The sequence below is a fragment of the Ahaetulla prasina genome, chromosome 3 (assembly GCF_028640845.1).
Source record: "Ahaetulla prasina isolate Xishuangbanna chromosome 3, ASM2864084v1, whole genome shotgun sequence".
In the NCBI taxonomy this organism is placed as follows: Eukaryota; Metazoa; Chordata; class Lepidosauria; order Squamata; family Colubridae; genus Ahaetulla; species Ahaetulla prasina.
The window spans coordinates 171206792-171219001 of record NC_080541.1 but is presented as its reverse complement, the minus strand read 5'-3'; the positions used below and the strand labels follow the sequence as shown (position 1 = coordinate 171219001).

Here is a 12210-nt window from a genome sequence, read left to right as displayed (position 1 = left end):
AGTGGGGTTTGAACTGATTGGGTGGGAGCTTGGCTGTGCTCTGATTGGATGGGGGTTTCTGTGCTCTGATTGGCTGGGGTGTGTCCTGTGTTGGTGGGGCTTGGTTGTGCTCAGTCTAGTCTGCTTAGGCTCAATACTCTTCAATATCTTCATAAATGATTTAGATAAGGGAACAGAAGGGAATTCTTCAAATTTGTAGACAACACTAAACTGGCAGGAATAGCCAACATTACAGAAGATAGGCTCAAGATCCAATGGATCTCGGCAGACGTGAACACTGGGCTGTATATAATAAAATTAAATTCAATGTAGAGAAAAGTAAGGTTTTACACTTAGGCAAGAAAAATCAAAGGTACAGGAACAGATTAATTGAAACATCTTTTGGATACAGCTTTGGTTTCTTCAGAAGCAATCCAATCATTTTGTCTCTTAAAGAGGCTGATTTCCTTCCATTGCTTAATAAGCCATGAAGGGCAAAGATCAAGGATACAAAACCATTGTTTTTATCTTCAGCCTTAAAAACTAAAACTCACCCAGTAAAAGTAGACCAGATCATGCTATTGGAAATGCTCTAAATGCAGAGACCATCTTGTGACAAATATAAATGAATTTATTTTAAAAAATCTTACAAACTTGTCAAAGTGATGTTGTCAAGGTCTAACTCCTCCGTCTAGATTGAAAAAGTTCCCTAATAATCGACAAATTTTATTCTGGACAATATCTATTTATTAATCCACTTTATATTGCAACTGTCTACTGAAAACCCTGCTTAAGATGACTAATATAGATGTTAAAAAAGGGAAAAACATATATTAAAATTAAAATTGGAATAAAGTGTTTAAAGATTAATACCAACATCTCTGGCTGTGACTGGTAAATAATTGGCAACCAGCATAGAAGTTTCAGAATACTATCATTGTATGTTTCTATATTATATCAGTTGGCAGCCAACACATTTTGCAGCTACAACAGCTTCCAATATTTTTCAAGAATAGCTTTTTGCAATAACACCAATATTTAGCGAAAAGAGAAAAGAAAGTCAGATACAGTATGTAGGCTTGTTAATGAAATCTCATCTATGTTTATGTAAATGTGGCATTCATTTTCACTCCAAAAATTATTTCTCTACCCTCAAAAGTTCAAGTAAATTGAATCTGTAATACACGAAGAATAAAAATGTTAAATTATTATAAACGGGAATGTTTATGAAACTCAACCTTCACTGAATTCTTTAAGAAAATAAAGTAGTTTTAACAAATATATTTTATCTAATCCGAACTCATTTGTTCTAATATGTGTCATTCTTCTCAATTCTGAAGGTGCATATTTATACAGAATACCATAAACGTTAAACTAAAAATAAACAGTTCTCTTATTGATAAGTAAAAGTAAAGATTTATACGATCTGAAGAGAAACCAGAGTATCTATCGGTTCTTGGCTTTTTGGCTAAGATCAAGTGTAGTATCTTATTGATAAGTAAAATTACCTCATTTATTTCAGAAGGGATTTTACAGAAATATAATGTTTTTTAACAAGGGATTTACAGAAATACAATGATACAATTCTGTTCTTGACAGTTTTTCAAATATTATAGATCAGTTAATACATTTATTGGCATCAGATTTGCTCTTTTTCCTTGCCTTATGAACAGGAATTCATAACTGATTCTATGATGGTGTTCAAACTAGTAGTGGTAGTTCTTTCCTCTTCCACCATGTTCTCAAAAATCATAAAGGTAAAAGTAAAGGTTTCCTCTTTCCAGCCATGTACCATTCTAGATGGAAGTGCTCATCTTCGTTTCTTAGCTGAGGGAGCCAATGACATTTAATTATATATATATATATATATTTGTTTTCTGAGGTTTTCACGGGTGTTTGTATGTAGGTCTTTGGTTGTTCAGGAAGGAAGAAACAGCTGCGATCACACATTGCTCCCAGAAGCACGAAGATGAAGCCTGAAGATGACGAATGAGACTTCGTCGAAACGTTGCCAAGACATTTCCAATTTTACACGGGAGAAAACCCGAACAACCAAAGACCTATATATATATATATATATGTTTTCTGAGGTTTTCGCGGGTGTTTGTATGTAGGTCTTTGGTTATTCGGGTTTTCCCAGAAGCAGGAAGATGAAGCCTGAAGATGACGAATGAGACTTCGTCGAAACGTCGCCAAGACACTTCCAATTTTACGCGGGAGAAAACCCGAATAACCAAAGACATATATATATATATATATATATATATATATATATATATATATATATATATATATATATATATATATATATATATATATATATATATATATATATATATATAAAAAAAATAATAATTTAATAAGACATTTCCGTGGACATGTGACCAGCATGACTATATGCTGAGGTGCACAGAACGTTGCTACCTTCCTCCCGAAGTGGTACCAATTTATATGCTCACATTTGCATGCTTTCATACTGCTAGGTGGGCAGGAGGTAGGACCTGGATGGGAGCTCATCTGTCGTGTGGCACTCAGGTCCTGAACCCAGGCTGTCAACTTCCAGCTGACAAGCTCAGCATCTTTAACTGCTGAGTCATTGCACCCCCCACATTTGTAGCATAGAAATATATAAAAATAAGTTTAGGAGAGGGCCAGAATTGTCACAATAAATGTCAATCATAAAATTCAAATCCAAGATACTGCCCTTACGATATTTTTCTTTTGAGGTGCTGATCACTTAACCTAATGCTTAAGAATATTAGCAAACTGCTTTTCCAAATGCTAGATAAAATCAGCATATCAATACTTCAGCCTTGTAACAATTTTGTCATGATAAAACATTTTATATTAGTTGCATTATAAAAGTACATAGTGTTGGGGGTTTTTCTGGGAATAATTCTATCTCACTGCAACCATCCAGTTCTATTTGCCAACTTTCTTTTGCCAATCCTGTAAAATTATGAAAATTATCATCATCAATGTACAATTCACCTATAAACAAATTAGATCAAATCCTAATTTTGGTACAATGCTTAGACTGACTTTAAATCCGTGTATGCATATAAAAGCTATTCTTGTAAAGACCAAGTTGAATTTTTTTCATTCTTTTTTCCAAAACTGGTATCTTGTTCTTCTAGATTATCCTCAGGTCTCACTCACACAGTTATCTTGGTGTTAATCAGGAATGTTAGTGGATTTGCCATTTCCCTTATGAAATAAATATAGTTTTACATATGTAACAAAAGCAATCAAAAGTTGATTAATTTATTTTGTTTTTTCAGCAGTATGCTTCCCAACAGTTTATGCTATGCTATATGACATTTTGCTATTGATTTTAATTATTTAGTTTAATTTACTTTATGCCAACACAAAGCTGTCTACTCTTACATGCCAAAAATGTTGCTGCAGTCTCTCCGAGGAAGATAAAATGAGATAAATATATATGTTTCATTTACCACATGTTCCTTATTATTAATAACTATTAGTACATTCACTTCTCATAAATGTCAACATTCTATAATTTTATAACCAAATATAACAAACATGCATATAGACATTGTATTGGCAAGGGATTTAAATACAAAATCTGATATTATGAAAGGTTATGGCATGAGACAAATTATATTTTTAGTTTTAATCTCTTTCTAATGTTTAGGGAGATCGACCGTATGTTCCCATCTCTAATTCTCTAGTCCCCTCAAATTTCTAGGTTCTAACATATCCCAAGATCTAAAATGGACAGCTAACATCAAAAATGTCATCAAAAAAGCACAACAAAGAATGTTCTTTCTGCGCCAACTCAGAAAGCTCAAACTGCCCAAGGAGCTGCTGATACAGTTCTACAGAGGAATTATTGAGTCTGTCATCTGCACCTCTATAACTGTCTGGTTTGGTTCTGCAACCCAACAAGACAGACACAGACGTCAGAGGATAATTAGAACTGCAGAAAAAACAATTGCTAACATATAATTCCCTCAATACTGTCAAAATATTACTAAACCTGCACTACTATTAATCTTCTCATCGTTCCCATCACCCATCTCCTTCCACTTATGAATGTATGACTGTAACTTTGTTGCTTGTATCCTTACGATTTATATTGATATTGTTTCCTGATTGCTTATTTGTACCCTATGACTATCATTAAGTGTTGTACTTTATGATTCTTGATGAACATATCTTTTCTTTTATGTACACTGAGAGCGTATGCACCAAGACAAATTCCTTCTGTGCCCAATCATACTTGGCCAATAAAAATTCTATTCTATTCTATTCTATTCTATTCTATTCTATTCTATTCTATTCTATTCTATTCTATTCTATTCTATTCTATTCTATTCTATTCTATTCTAAAAGGCATGGATAGAAAAAGGATGTTGTATGTGTCTTACAATTCATGTTTTGTTTTGTTTTGTTTTGTTTTGTTTTGTTTTGTTTTTAAAGAAATTCAAACAGTTCAGGACAACAGTCCCTTTTAGAAAAGAACCATGATGCCATTCAGTTCCTTGTAGGGTGGGCCAAGAAGAATTAGAAAAGCAGAAAAAGCCATGGGAAAAATTTCAAGAGATATTCTATTCTATATTATTAATTGATTTTACCCATAAATTAATTCAGCATATCTAAGTTCTGGTGTCTGATTCCACTCTGTCAAAGTTCTGAAGTCCTTAGGTCTTTTTTTTTTTTTATGGTCATCCTCATCGTTTTCATGCAGAATGCTACTCATTTGAGGATAGCATCTGTTTACAGCAACAACATAATGTTTTATACTCCTTCATATGCATGCTTAGACGTTCATGTAACAATGTTCATTTACTTCTGCTAGGAACAAAGTATCTTCAGAAGAATACAACTGTAAATTTACTTAACAACCTTTTATTTACATGGCAAATGCTTTATTTATGTTCATCATTTGTCCTTTTAAAGGTGTAATAGCTCCATTGCCAAAATAACACAAAAGAATATCATTACTGGATGAAAGGAAAAGGAAACGATACTGTGTAAATTAGAAAGGACAAATAAATAAATAAAATCCCACACACTTACTTTGCCCTCTGGTGCAGTATCATCCGCTTGCTAATAGCAAACAGCAATCATATTTTTAAATGTTTAATTAGAGTGCTGTTTCTGCTTTATCGTGGCATTACAGTGAAGTGTGCTAAGATCTCTTCCCATAGGCAGATCTGGTGGCTGTACAGCTCATCAGTTCATTTAGCCTGGGTGAGTAATGTCAGTTCAGGAAAAGAGAAAGGCTTCTGTCTTCAAACTTTCAATCTGCCTCCATTATCTGTGATCAAGGTGGAACCACAGGGGAGTGGAATTACTGGCAGGTCTAGGACAAGTGAAGAGGCAGTGAATCTATAAGACATATTAATCATCTTTTCCTTCGTTTTCTGGCGCCAGCCTGTGCCTCCGACTCCCTGGCGCCAGGCAAATGGATTTGCTGTCCCCACAGGTACAAGCAAGTGCCTTTCAGGGGCAAGTCATCAGAATAATAATTACTGACACTGCTGAGATCAACCCAAACCAATACAGAAGGGAAAAGAAAAATATTATGAGAATAATGGATTTCCTGAGTGAGTATATATAGAAATAGGCTTTACAAGCAGTATGCTCCAATTAAGAATGCCTTTAAAATGAGGTGACTCCAAGTATGCGCTGTGAAGCAATGTTTACAATATGGTTGGTATGGAGGATATGAATATTTAAGTTCTTTACTTTCTCATCTTAAATAAAATACAGTTTGTCTACCTTCTAAAATAAGAAGGTTACAAAAAAATAATTATGCATCATTTCATATCCCTTTTCTGCTTTCACCCAGTTGATATTGATTTTTTTTTTTTTTCCCACCTAAGATGGCGCCGACGAAGGCTGCCTCGGTGAAATGCTCTCTAATTGTTTTTTTATTTCTAATTGTTCTCTGTGACTCACTACGGATTTCCTACTCACGAGACCATCTGCTAAAAATTAAGGAACATTTCTTTAAGGAGCAGCTTTCTTTAATTTCACCCCCGCCTGTCTTTACAAACACGGAGGAGATTCTAACACAGGAGGAGGCAATTCCCACGGAGCCATGGATTACTAAAAAAACCAAACGACGGAAACGAAGGAAACGAGGTAAACGATCTGGGATCTTAATCAAGCTAAGAACTCGCACTAAAACTCCTCTGCCTTCAATTTTCCTAACAAATATGCGCTCACTTGCAAATAAGATGGATGAAATACTCCTCTTAAACAAATACTATTCTGATTTTCGCAATTCAGCAGTCCTATGCTTCTCTGAAACCTGGTTAAATGAATCAATTGAAAATAGCAGCCTGAACATTCCAGGATTTCAAATTCAACGATCAGACAGGATTCCAGAAACATCTGGTAAAAAGAAAGGAGGAGGCTTATGCCTATATATTAATTCAACCTGGTGTCAAGATTTTAACATAATTTACAAATTCTGTGACAACAATTTAGAGACTCTAATTATCAACTGCAAACCTTACTATTCGCCCCGTGAATTTTCCTCATTTCTTCTAATTGCTGTTTATGTCCCACCACAAGCCTGTGTAAACGAGGCATTACGAACTCTAGCTGACCAAATCATGGAGGCTGAAGCCAAACACCCTGATTCACTGGCCATTGTTTTGGGAGATCTAAACAAGGCAAACTTAAGGAAAGAACTACCAAAATACTTTCAGCATGTCAATTGTCCCACCAGAGGCAAGAATACTCTAGACCACTGCTACACAACACTAAAAGATGCCTATCGGTCTTTACCACGTGCAGCTGTAGGACACTCTGATCATTGCATGATTCACCTTGTACCTGCTTACAGGCAAAGACTTAAAGCCATAAAACCAATAATTAAATCAGTGAAAACCTGGACGGAGGAATCAGAATTAAAGCTACAGGCATGTTTTGACTGCACTGATTGGAATATTTTAAAGATACCTCTGCAGACCTGGATGAACTCACAGATACTGTAACATCATATGTCAGCTTCTGTGAAGACCTATGTGTACCTACAAGGAACTTGCGAATACACAGTAATAACAAACCTTGGTTTACACCTAAACTTAAGCAGCTACGACATTCCAAAGAGGAAGCCTACAGAAAAGGTGATAAAATGCTGTACAATCAGGCCAGAAATGCACTAACAAGGAGATAAGAGCAGCAAAAAGATGCTACTCTGAAAAGCTAAAGAATCAATTTTCAGCAAATGAACCAGCAAACATGTGGAAAACTCTTAAAAATATCACCGGCTATGGCAAACCTCCTTCCCAGGCTGAAGGTAATCAACAACTGGCAGATGACCTGAATGAGTTTTACTGCAGGTTTGAAAGGAAACTACAGCCACCTATCTCCACAACCCCATCTCAGACACACCAACAACAGCCAAGCCTCCTACAACTGACCCCATTTCATTGGGTTCACAACCCTAGTGATCACAGAAAGGAAGTGCAGGACCTATTTCACAGACAAAAGCCAGGAAAAGCTCCAGGCCCAGACAAGATAACTCCTTCTTGCTTAAAAGTCTGTGCTGACCAATTGGCCCCATCTTCACCCATATTTTCAATAAATCACTAGAGATGTGCTATGTTCCTTCTTGCTTCAAACGCTCTACCATCATCCCAGTGCCGAAGAAGCCCACCATCAAGGAACTGAATGACTACAGACCAGTTGCTCTAACATCTGTAGTCATGAAAACCTTTGAAAGGCTAGTGCTTTCCTACCTGAAAACCATCACGAATCCGCTCCTAGACCCCTTGCAATTTGCATACCGAGCAAATAGATCAACAGATGATGCTGTTAATATGGCTCTGCACTACATCCTACAACATCTTGAGTCTCCAAAGACCTATGCAAGGGTCCTTTTTGTAGACTTTAGTTCAGCATTCAATACCATCATTCCAGACATTCTTCTAACTAAGCTAAACCAGCTACAGGTACCGGAACAGACTTGTAAGTGGATCACAAGCTTCCTAACAAACAGGAAGCAGCAGGTGAAGCTAAGCAAGATCACATCAAATACCTGTACAATTAGCACAGGGCCCCCCCAAGGCTGTGTGCTCTCCCCACTTCTCTCTGTATACCAATGACTGCATCTCCAATGATCCATTTGTTAAGCTACTGAAGTTCGCAGATGACACAACAGTGATTGGTCTCATTCGAGACAATGACGAATCCGCATATAGACGAGAGGTTGAACGACTAGCCTTGTGGTGCAACCAAAACAATCTGGAACTGAACACACTCAAAACCGTAGAAATGGTGGTAGACTTTAGGAAAAACCCTTCCATACTTCCACCTCTCACAATACTTGACAACACAGTATCAACAGTAGAAACCTTCAAATTTCTGGGTTCTATCATATCGCAAGATCTCAAATGGACAGCTAACATCAAAAACATCATTAAAAAAGGACAACAAAGAATGTTCTTTCTCGCCAACTCAGTAAGCTCAAACTGCCCAAGGAGCTGCTGATCCAATTCTACAGAGGAATTATTGAGTCTGTCATTTGCACCTCTATAACTGTCTGGTTCGGTTCTGCAACCCAACAAGAAAAACACAGACTTCAGAGGATAATTAGAACTGCAGAAAAAATAATTGCTACCAACTTGCCTTCCATTGAGGACCTGTATACTGCACGAATCAAGAAGAGGGCCGTGAAAATATTTGCAGATCCCTCGCATCCTGGACATAAACTGTTTCAACTCCTACCCTCAAAACGACGCTATAGAGCACTGCACACCAGAACAACTAGACACAAGAACAGTTTTTTCCCGAAGGCCATCACTCTGCTAAACAAATAATTCCCTCAACACTGTCAGACTATTTACTGAATCTGCACTACTATTAATCGTTTCATAGTTCCCATCACCCATCTCCTTCCACTTATGACTGTATGACTGTAACTTTGTTGCTTGTAGCCTTACGATTTGTACTGATATTGTTTCCTGATTGCTTATTTGTACCCTATGACTATCATTAAGTGTTGTAAGTATTGATGAACATATCTTTTCTTTTATGTACACTGAGAGCATATGCACCAAGACAAATTCCTTGTGAGTCCAATCACACTTGGCCAATAAATTCTATTCTATTCTATTCTATTCTATTCTATTCTATTCTATTCTATTCTATTCTATTCTATTCTATTATAAAAACTTGGTACAGATTCTGGCTTTAGAGGGTAATGTTGGATTTAGGTTATCACATACCAAGGACTAACTCCAGTGAATTCAATTCAGTTTACTCATCAGTAATCTCTGCAGAGGCAGTTAGTGTAGTGGTTAGAATACTGGGCTAGATATTAGAAGATTGTGAGTTCTAGTCATTGGGTTCACAACCCTAGTGATCACAGAAAGGAAGTGCTGGACCTATTTCACAGACAAAAGCCAGGAAAAGCTCCAGGCCCAGACAAGATAACTCCTTCTTGCTTAAAAGTCTGTGCTGACCAATTGGCCCCATCTTCACCCATATTTTCAATAAATCACTAGAGATGTGCTATGTTCCTTCTTGCTTCAAACGCTCTACCATCATCCCAGTGCCAAGAAGCCCACCATCAAGGAACTAAATGACTACAGACCAGTTGCTCTAACATCTGTAGTCATGAAAACCTTTGAAAGGCTAGTGCTTTCCTACCTGAAAACCATCACGGATCCGCTTTTAGACCCCTTGCAATTTGCATACCGAGCAAATAGATCAACAGATGATGCTGTTAATATGGCTCTGCACTACATCCTACAACATCTTGAGTCTCCAAAGACCTATGCAAGGGTCCTTTTTGTAGACTTTAGTTCAGCATTCAATACCATCATTCCAGACATTCTTCTAACTAAGCTAAACCAGCTACAGGTACCGGAACAGACTTGTAAGTGGATCACAAGCTTCCTAACAAACAGGAAGCAGCAGGTGAAGCTAAGCAAGATCACATCAAATACCTGTACAATTAGCACAGGCCCCCAAGGCTGTGTGCTCTCCCCACTTCTCTCTGTATACCAATGACTGCATCTCCAATGATCCATTTGTTAAGCTACTGAAGTTCGCAGATGACACAACAGTGATTGGTCTCATTCGAGACAATGACGTATCCGCATATAGGCGTGAGGTTGAACGACTAGCCTTGTGGTGCAACCAAAACAATCTGGAACTGAACACACTCAAAACCGTAGAAATGGTGGTAGACTTTAGGAAAAACCCTTCCATACTTCCACCTCTCACAATACTTGACAACACAGTATCAACAGTAGAAACCTTCAAATTTCTGGGTTCTATCATATCGCAAGATCTCAAATGGACAGCTAACATCAAAAACATCATTAAAAGGACAACAAAGAATGTTCTTTCTGCGCCAACTCAGTAAGCTCAAACTGCCCAAGGAGCTGCTGATCCAATTCTACAGAGGAATTATTGAGTCTGTCATTTGCACCTCTATAACTGTCTGGTTCGGTTCTGCAACCCAACAAGAAAAACACAGACTTCAGAGGATAATTAGAACTGCAGAAAAAATAATTGCTACCAACTTGCCTTCCATTGAGGACCTGTATACTGCACGAATCAAGAAGAGGGCCGTGAAAATATTTGCAGATCCCTCGCATCCTGGACATAAACTGTTTCAACTCCTACCCTCAAAACGACGCTATAGAGCACTGCACACCAGAACAACTAGACACAAGAACAGTTTTTTCCAAAGGCCATCACTCTGCTAAACAAATAATTCCCTCAACACTGTCAGACTATTTACTGAATCTGCACTACTATTAATCGTTTCATAGTTCCCATCACCAATCTCTTTCTACTTATGACTGTATGACTATAACTTGTTGCTGGCAATCCTTATGATTTATATTGATATATTGATCATCAATTGTGTTGTAAATGTTGTACCTTGATGAACGTATCTTTTCTTTTATGTACACTGAGAGCATATGCACCAAGACAAATTCCTTGTGAGTCCAATCACACTTGGCCAATAAATTCTATTCTATTCTATTCTATTCTATTCTATTCTATTCTATTCTATTCTATTCTATTCTATTCTATTATAGAAACTTGGTACAGATTCTGGCTTTAGAGGGTAATGTTGGATTTAGGTTATCACATACCAAGGACTAACTCCAGTGAATTCAATTCAGTTTACTCATCAGTAATCTCTGCAGAGGCAGTTAGTGTAGTGGTTAGAATACTGGGCTAGATATTAGAAGATTTTGAGTTCTAGTCTTCCCTCAGGCCCCAAAGGATCAACTGGGTGACCTTGGACCAGTCACTCTCTTTTAGCCTTAGGAAGCAAGCAATGCCAATCCACTTCTGAAATCTTACTAACTGAGGGACTGGTCCAGGTAGTCATCTAGAATCAACAATGACTCAAAGGCACACACACATCCAAATATTACATAGGCTATGTTGCATAATAACCTTTGTTTATGCCTCAGCGAGGTCCATTCAGACAAACATTATCCATGTTGGCTTGAAAATTTCTCCAAAAACATATGGGAATCCATCTATACCAGTGATGGCTAACCTTTTTGCCATCGCATGCCAAAAGCGGGGGGGGAACACAGGGGGGTGTCACTCACACCCACACCCATAATTCTATGTGCCCCGCCCCATGCATGTGCGTGTGACCCCCCTGTGCTCCCCCTGCTTTTGGCACAGTGGACCTAGTAGGTCCATTTTTTGCTCTTCCCAGGCTCCAGAGCCTCTCTAGGAGCCTAGGGAGGGCAAAAACGGCCTTCCTCACCCCGCCTGGAGGCCCTCCAGAGGCCAAAAATGGCCCATCTGCTGACTGGTTCAGGCAAAAGGGCAGTTTCTGGCCTCCGGAGGCCTCCGGGGGGGGGGAAGGCCATTTTTGCCCTCCCCAGGCTTCTAGAGAGGCTCTGGAGCCTGGGGAGAGCAAAAAAGGGCCTTCCCCACCCACCCCCAGGCCCTCTGGAGAAAACAGCCTCTTTCCCTACTTCCAGGTGAACCAGAAGGCCCAAAAATCAGCTGGCCAGTGCGCACATGCACGCTGGAGCTGAGCTCACTTGCCCACCGATATGGCTCTACGTGGCACTTGTGGCAAACATGCCATAGGTTCACCATCACAGATCTATACAATAGTAACAGTAATCCTTAAAAATTAGTCTTTTAAGTATTATTATTTAGATAAACTTTTTGCCACAGTAGCTTTAAAATCTCCCAGCAACAGTCATACAAGTGCACATTATGAATTAGATAACTTTTATATGTATTAAATTTATA

At 38.1% G+C, this 12210-nt stretch overlaps 1 protein-coding gene and 1 pseudogene across 1 annotated transcript in view; one reads left to right on the top strand and one right to left on the bottom strand.

Moving 5' to 3' along the window:
* AGBL4 (AGBL carboxypeptidase 4) overlaps positions 1-12210 on the bottom strand; it is a 950336-nt gene that overhangs the window by 666038 nt on the left and 272088 nt on the right. The gene's annotated exons all lie outside the window — the stretch shown is intronic.
* On the top strand, positions 1428-1513 carry LOC131196435 (U2 spliceosomal RNA; annotated as a pseudogene).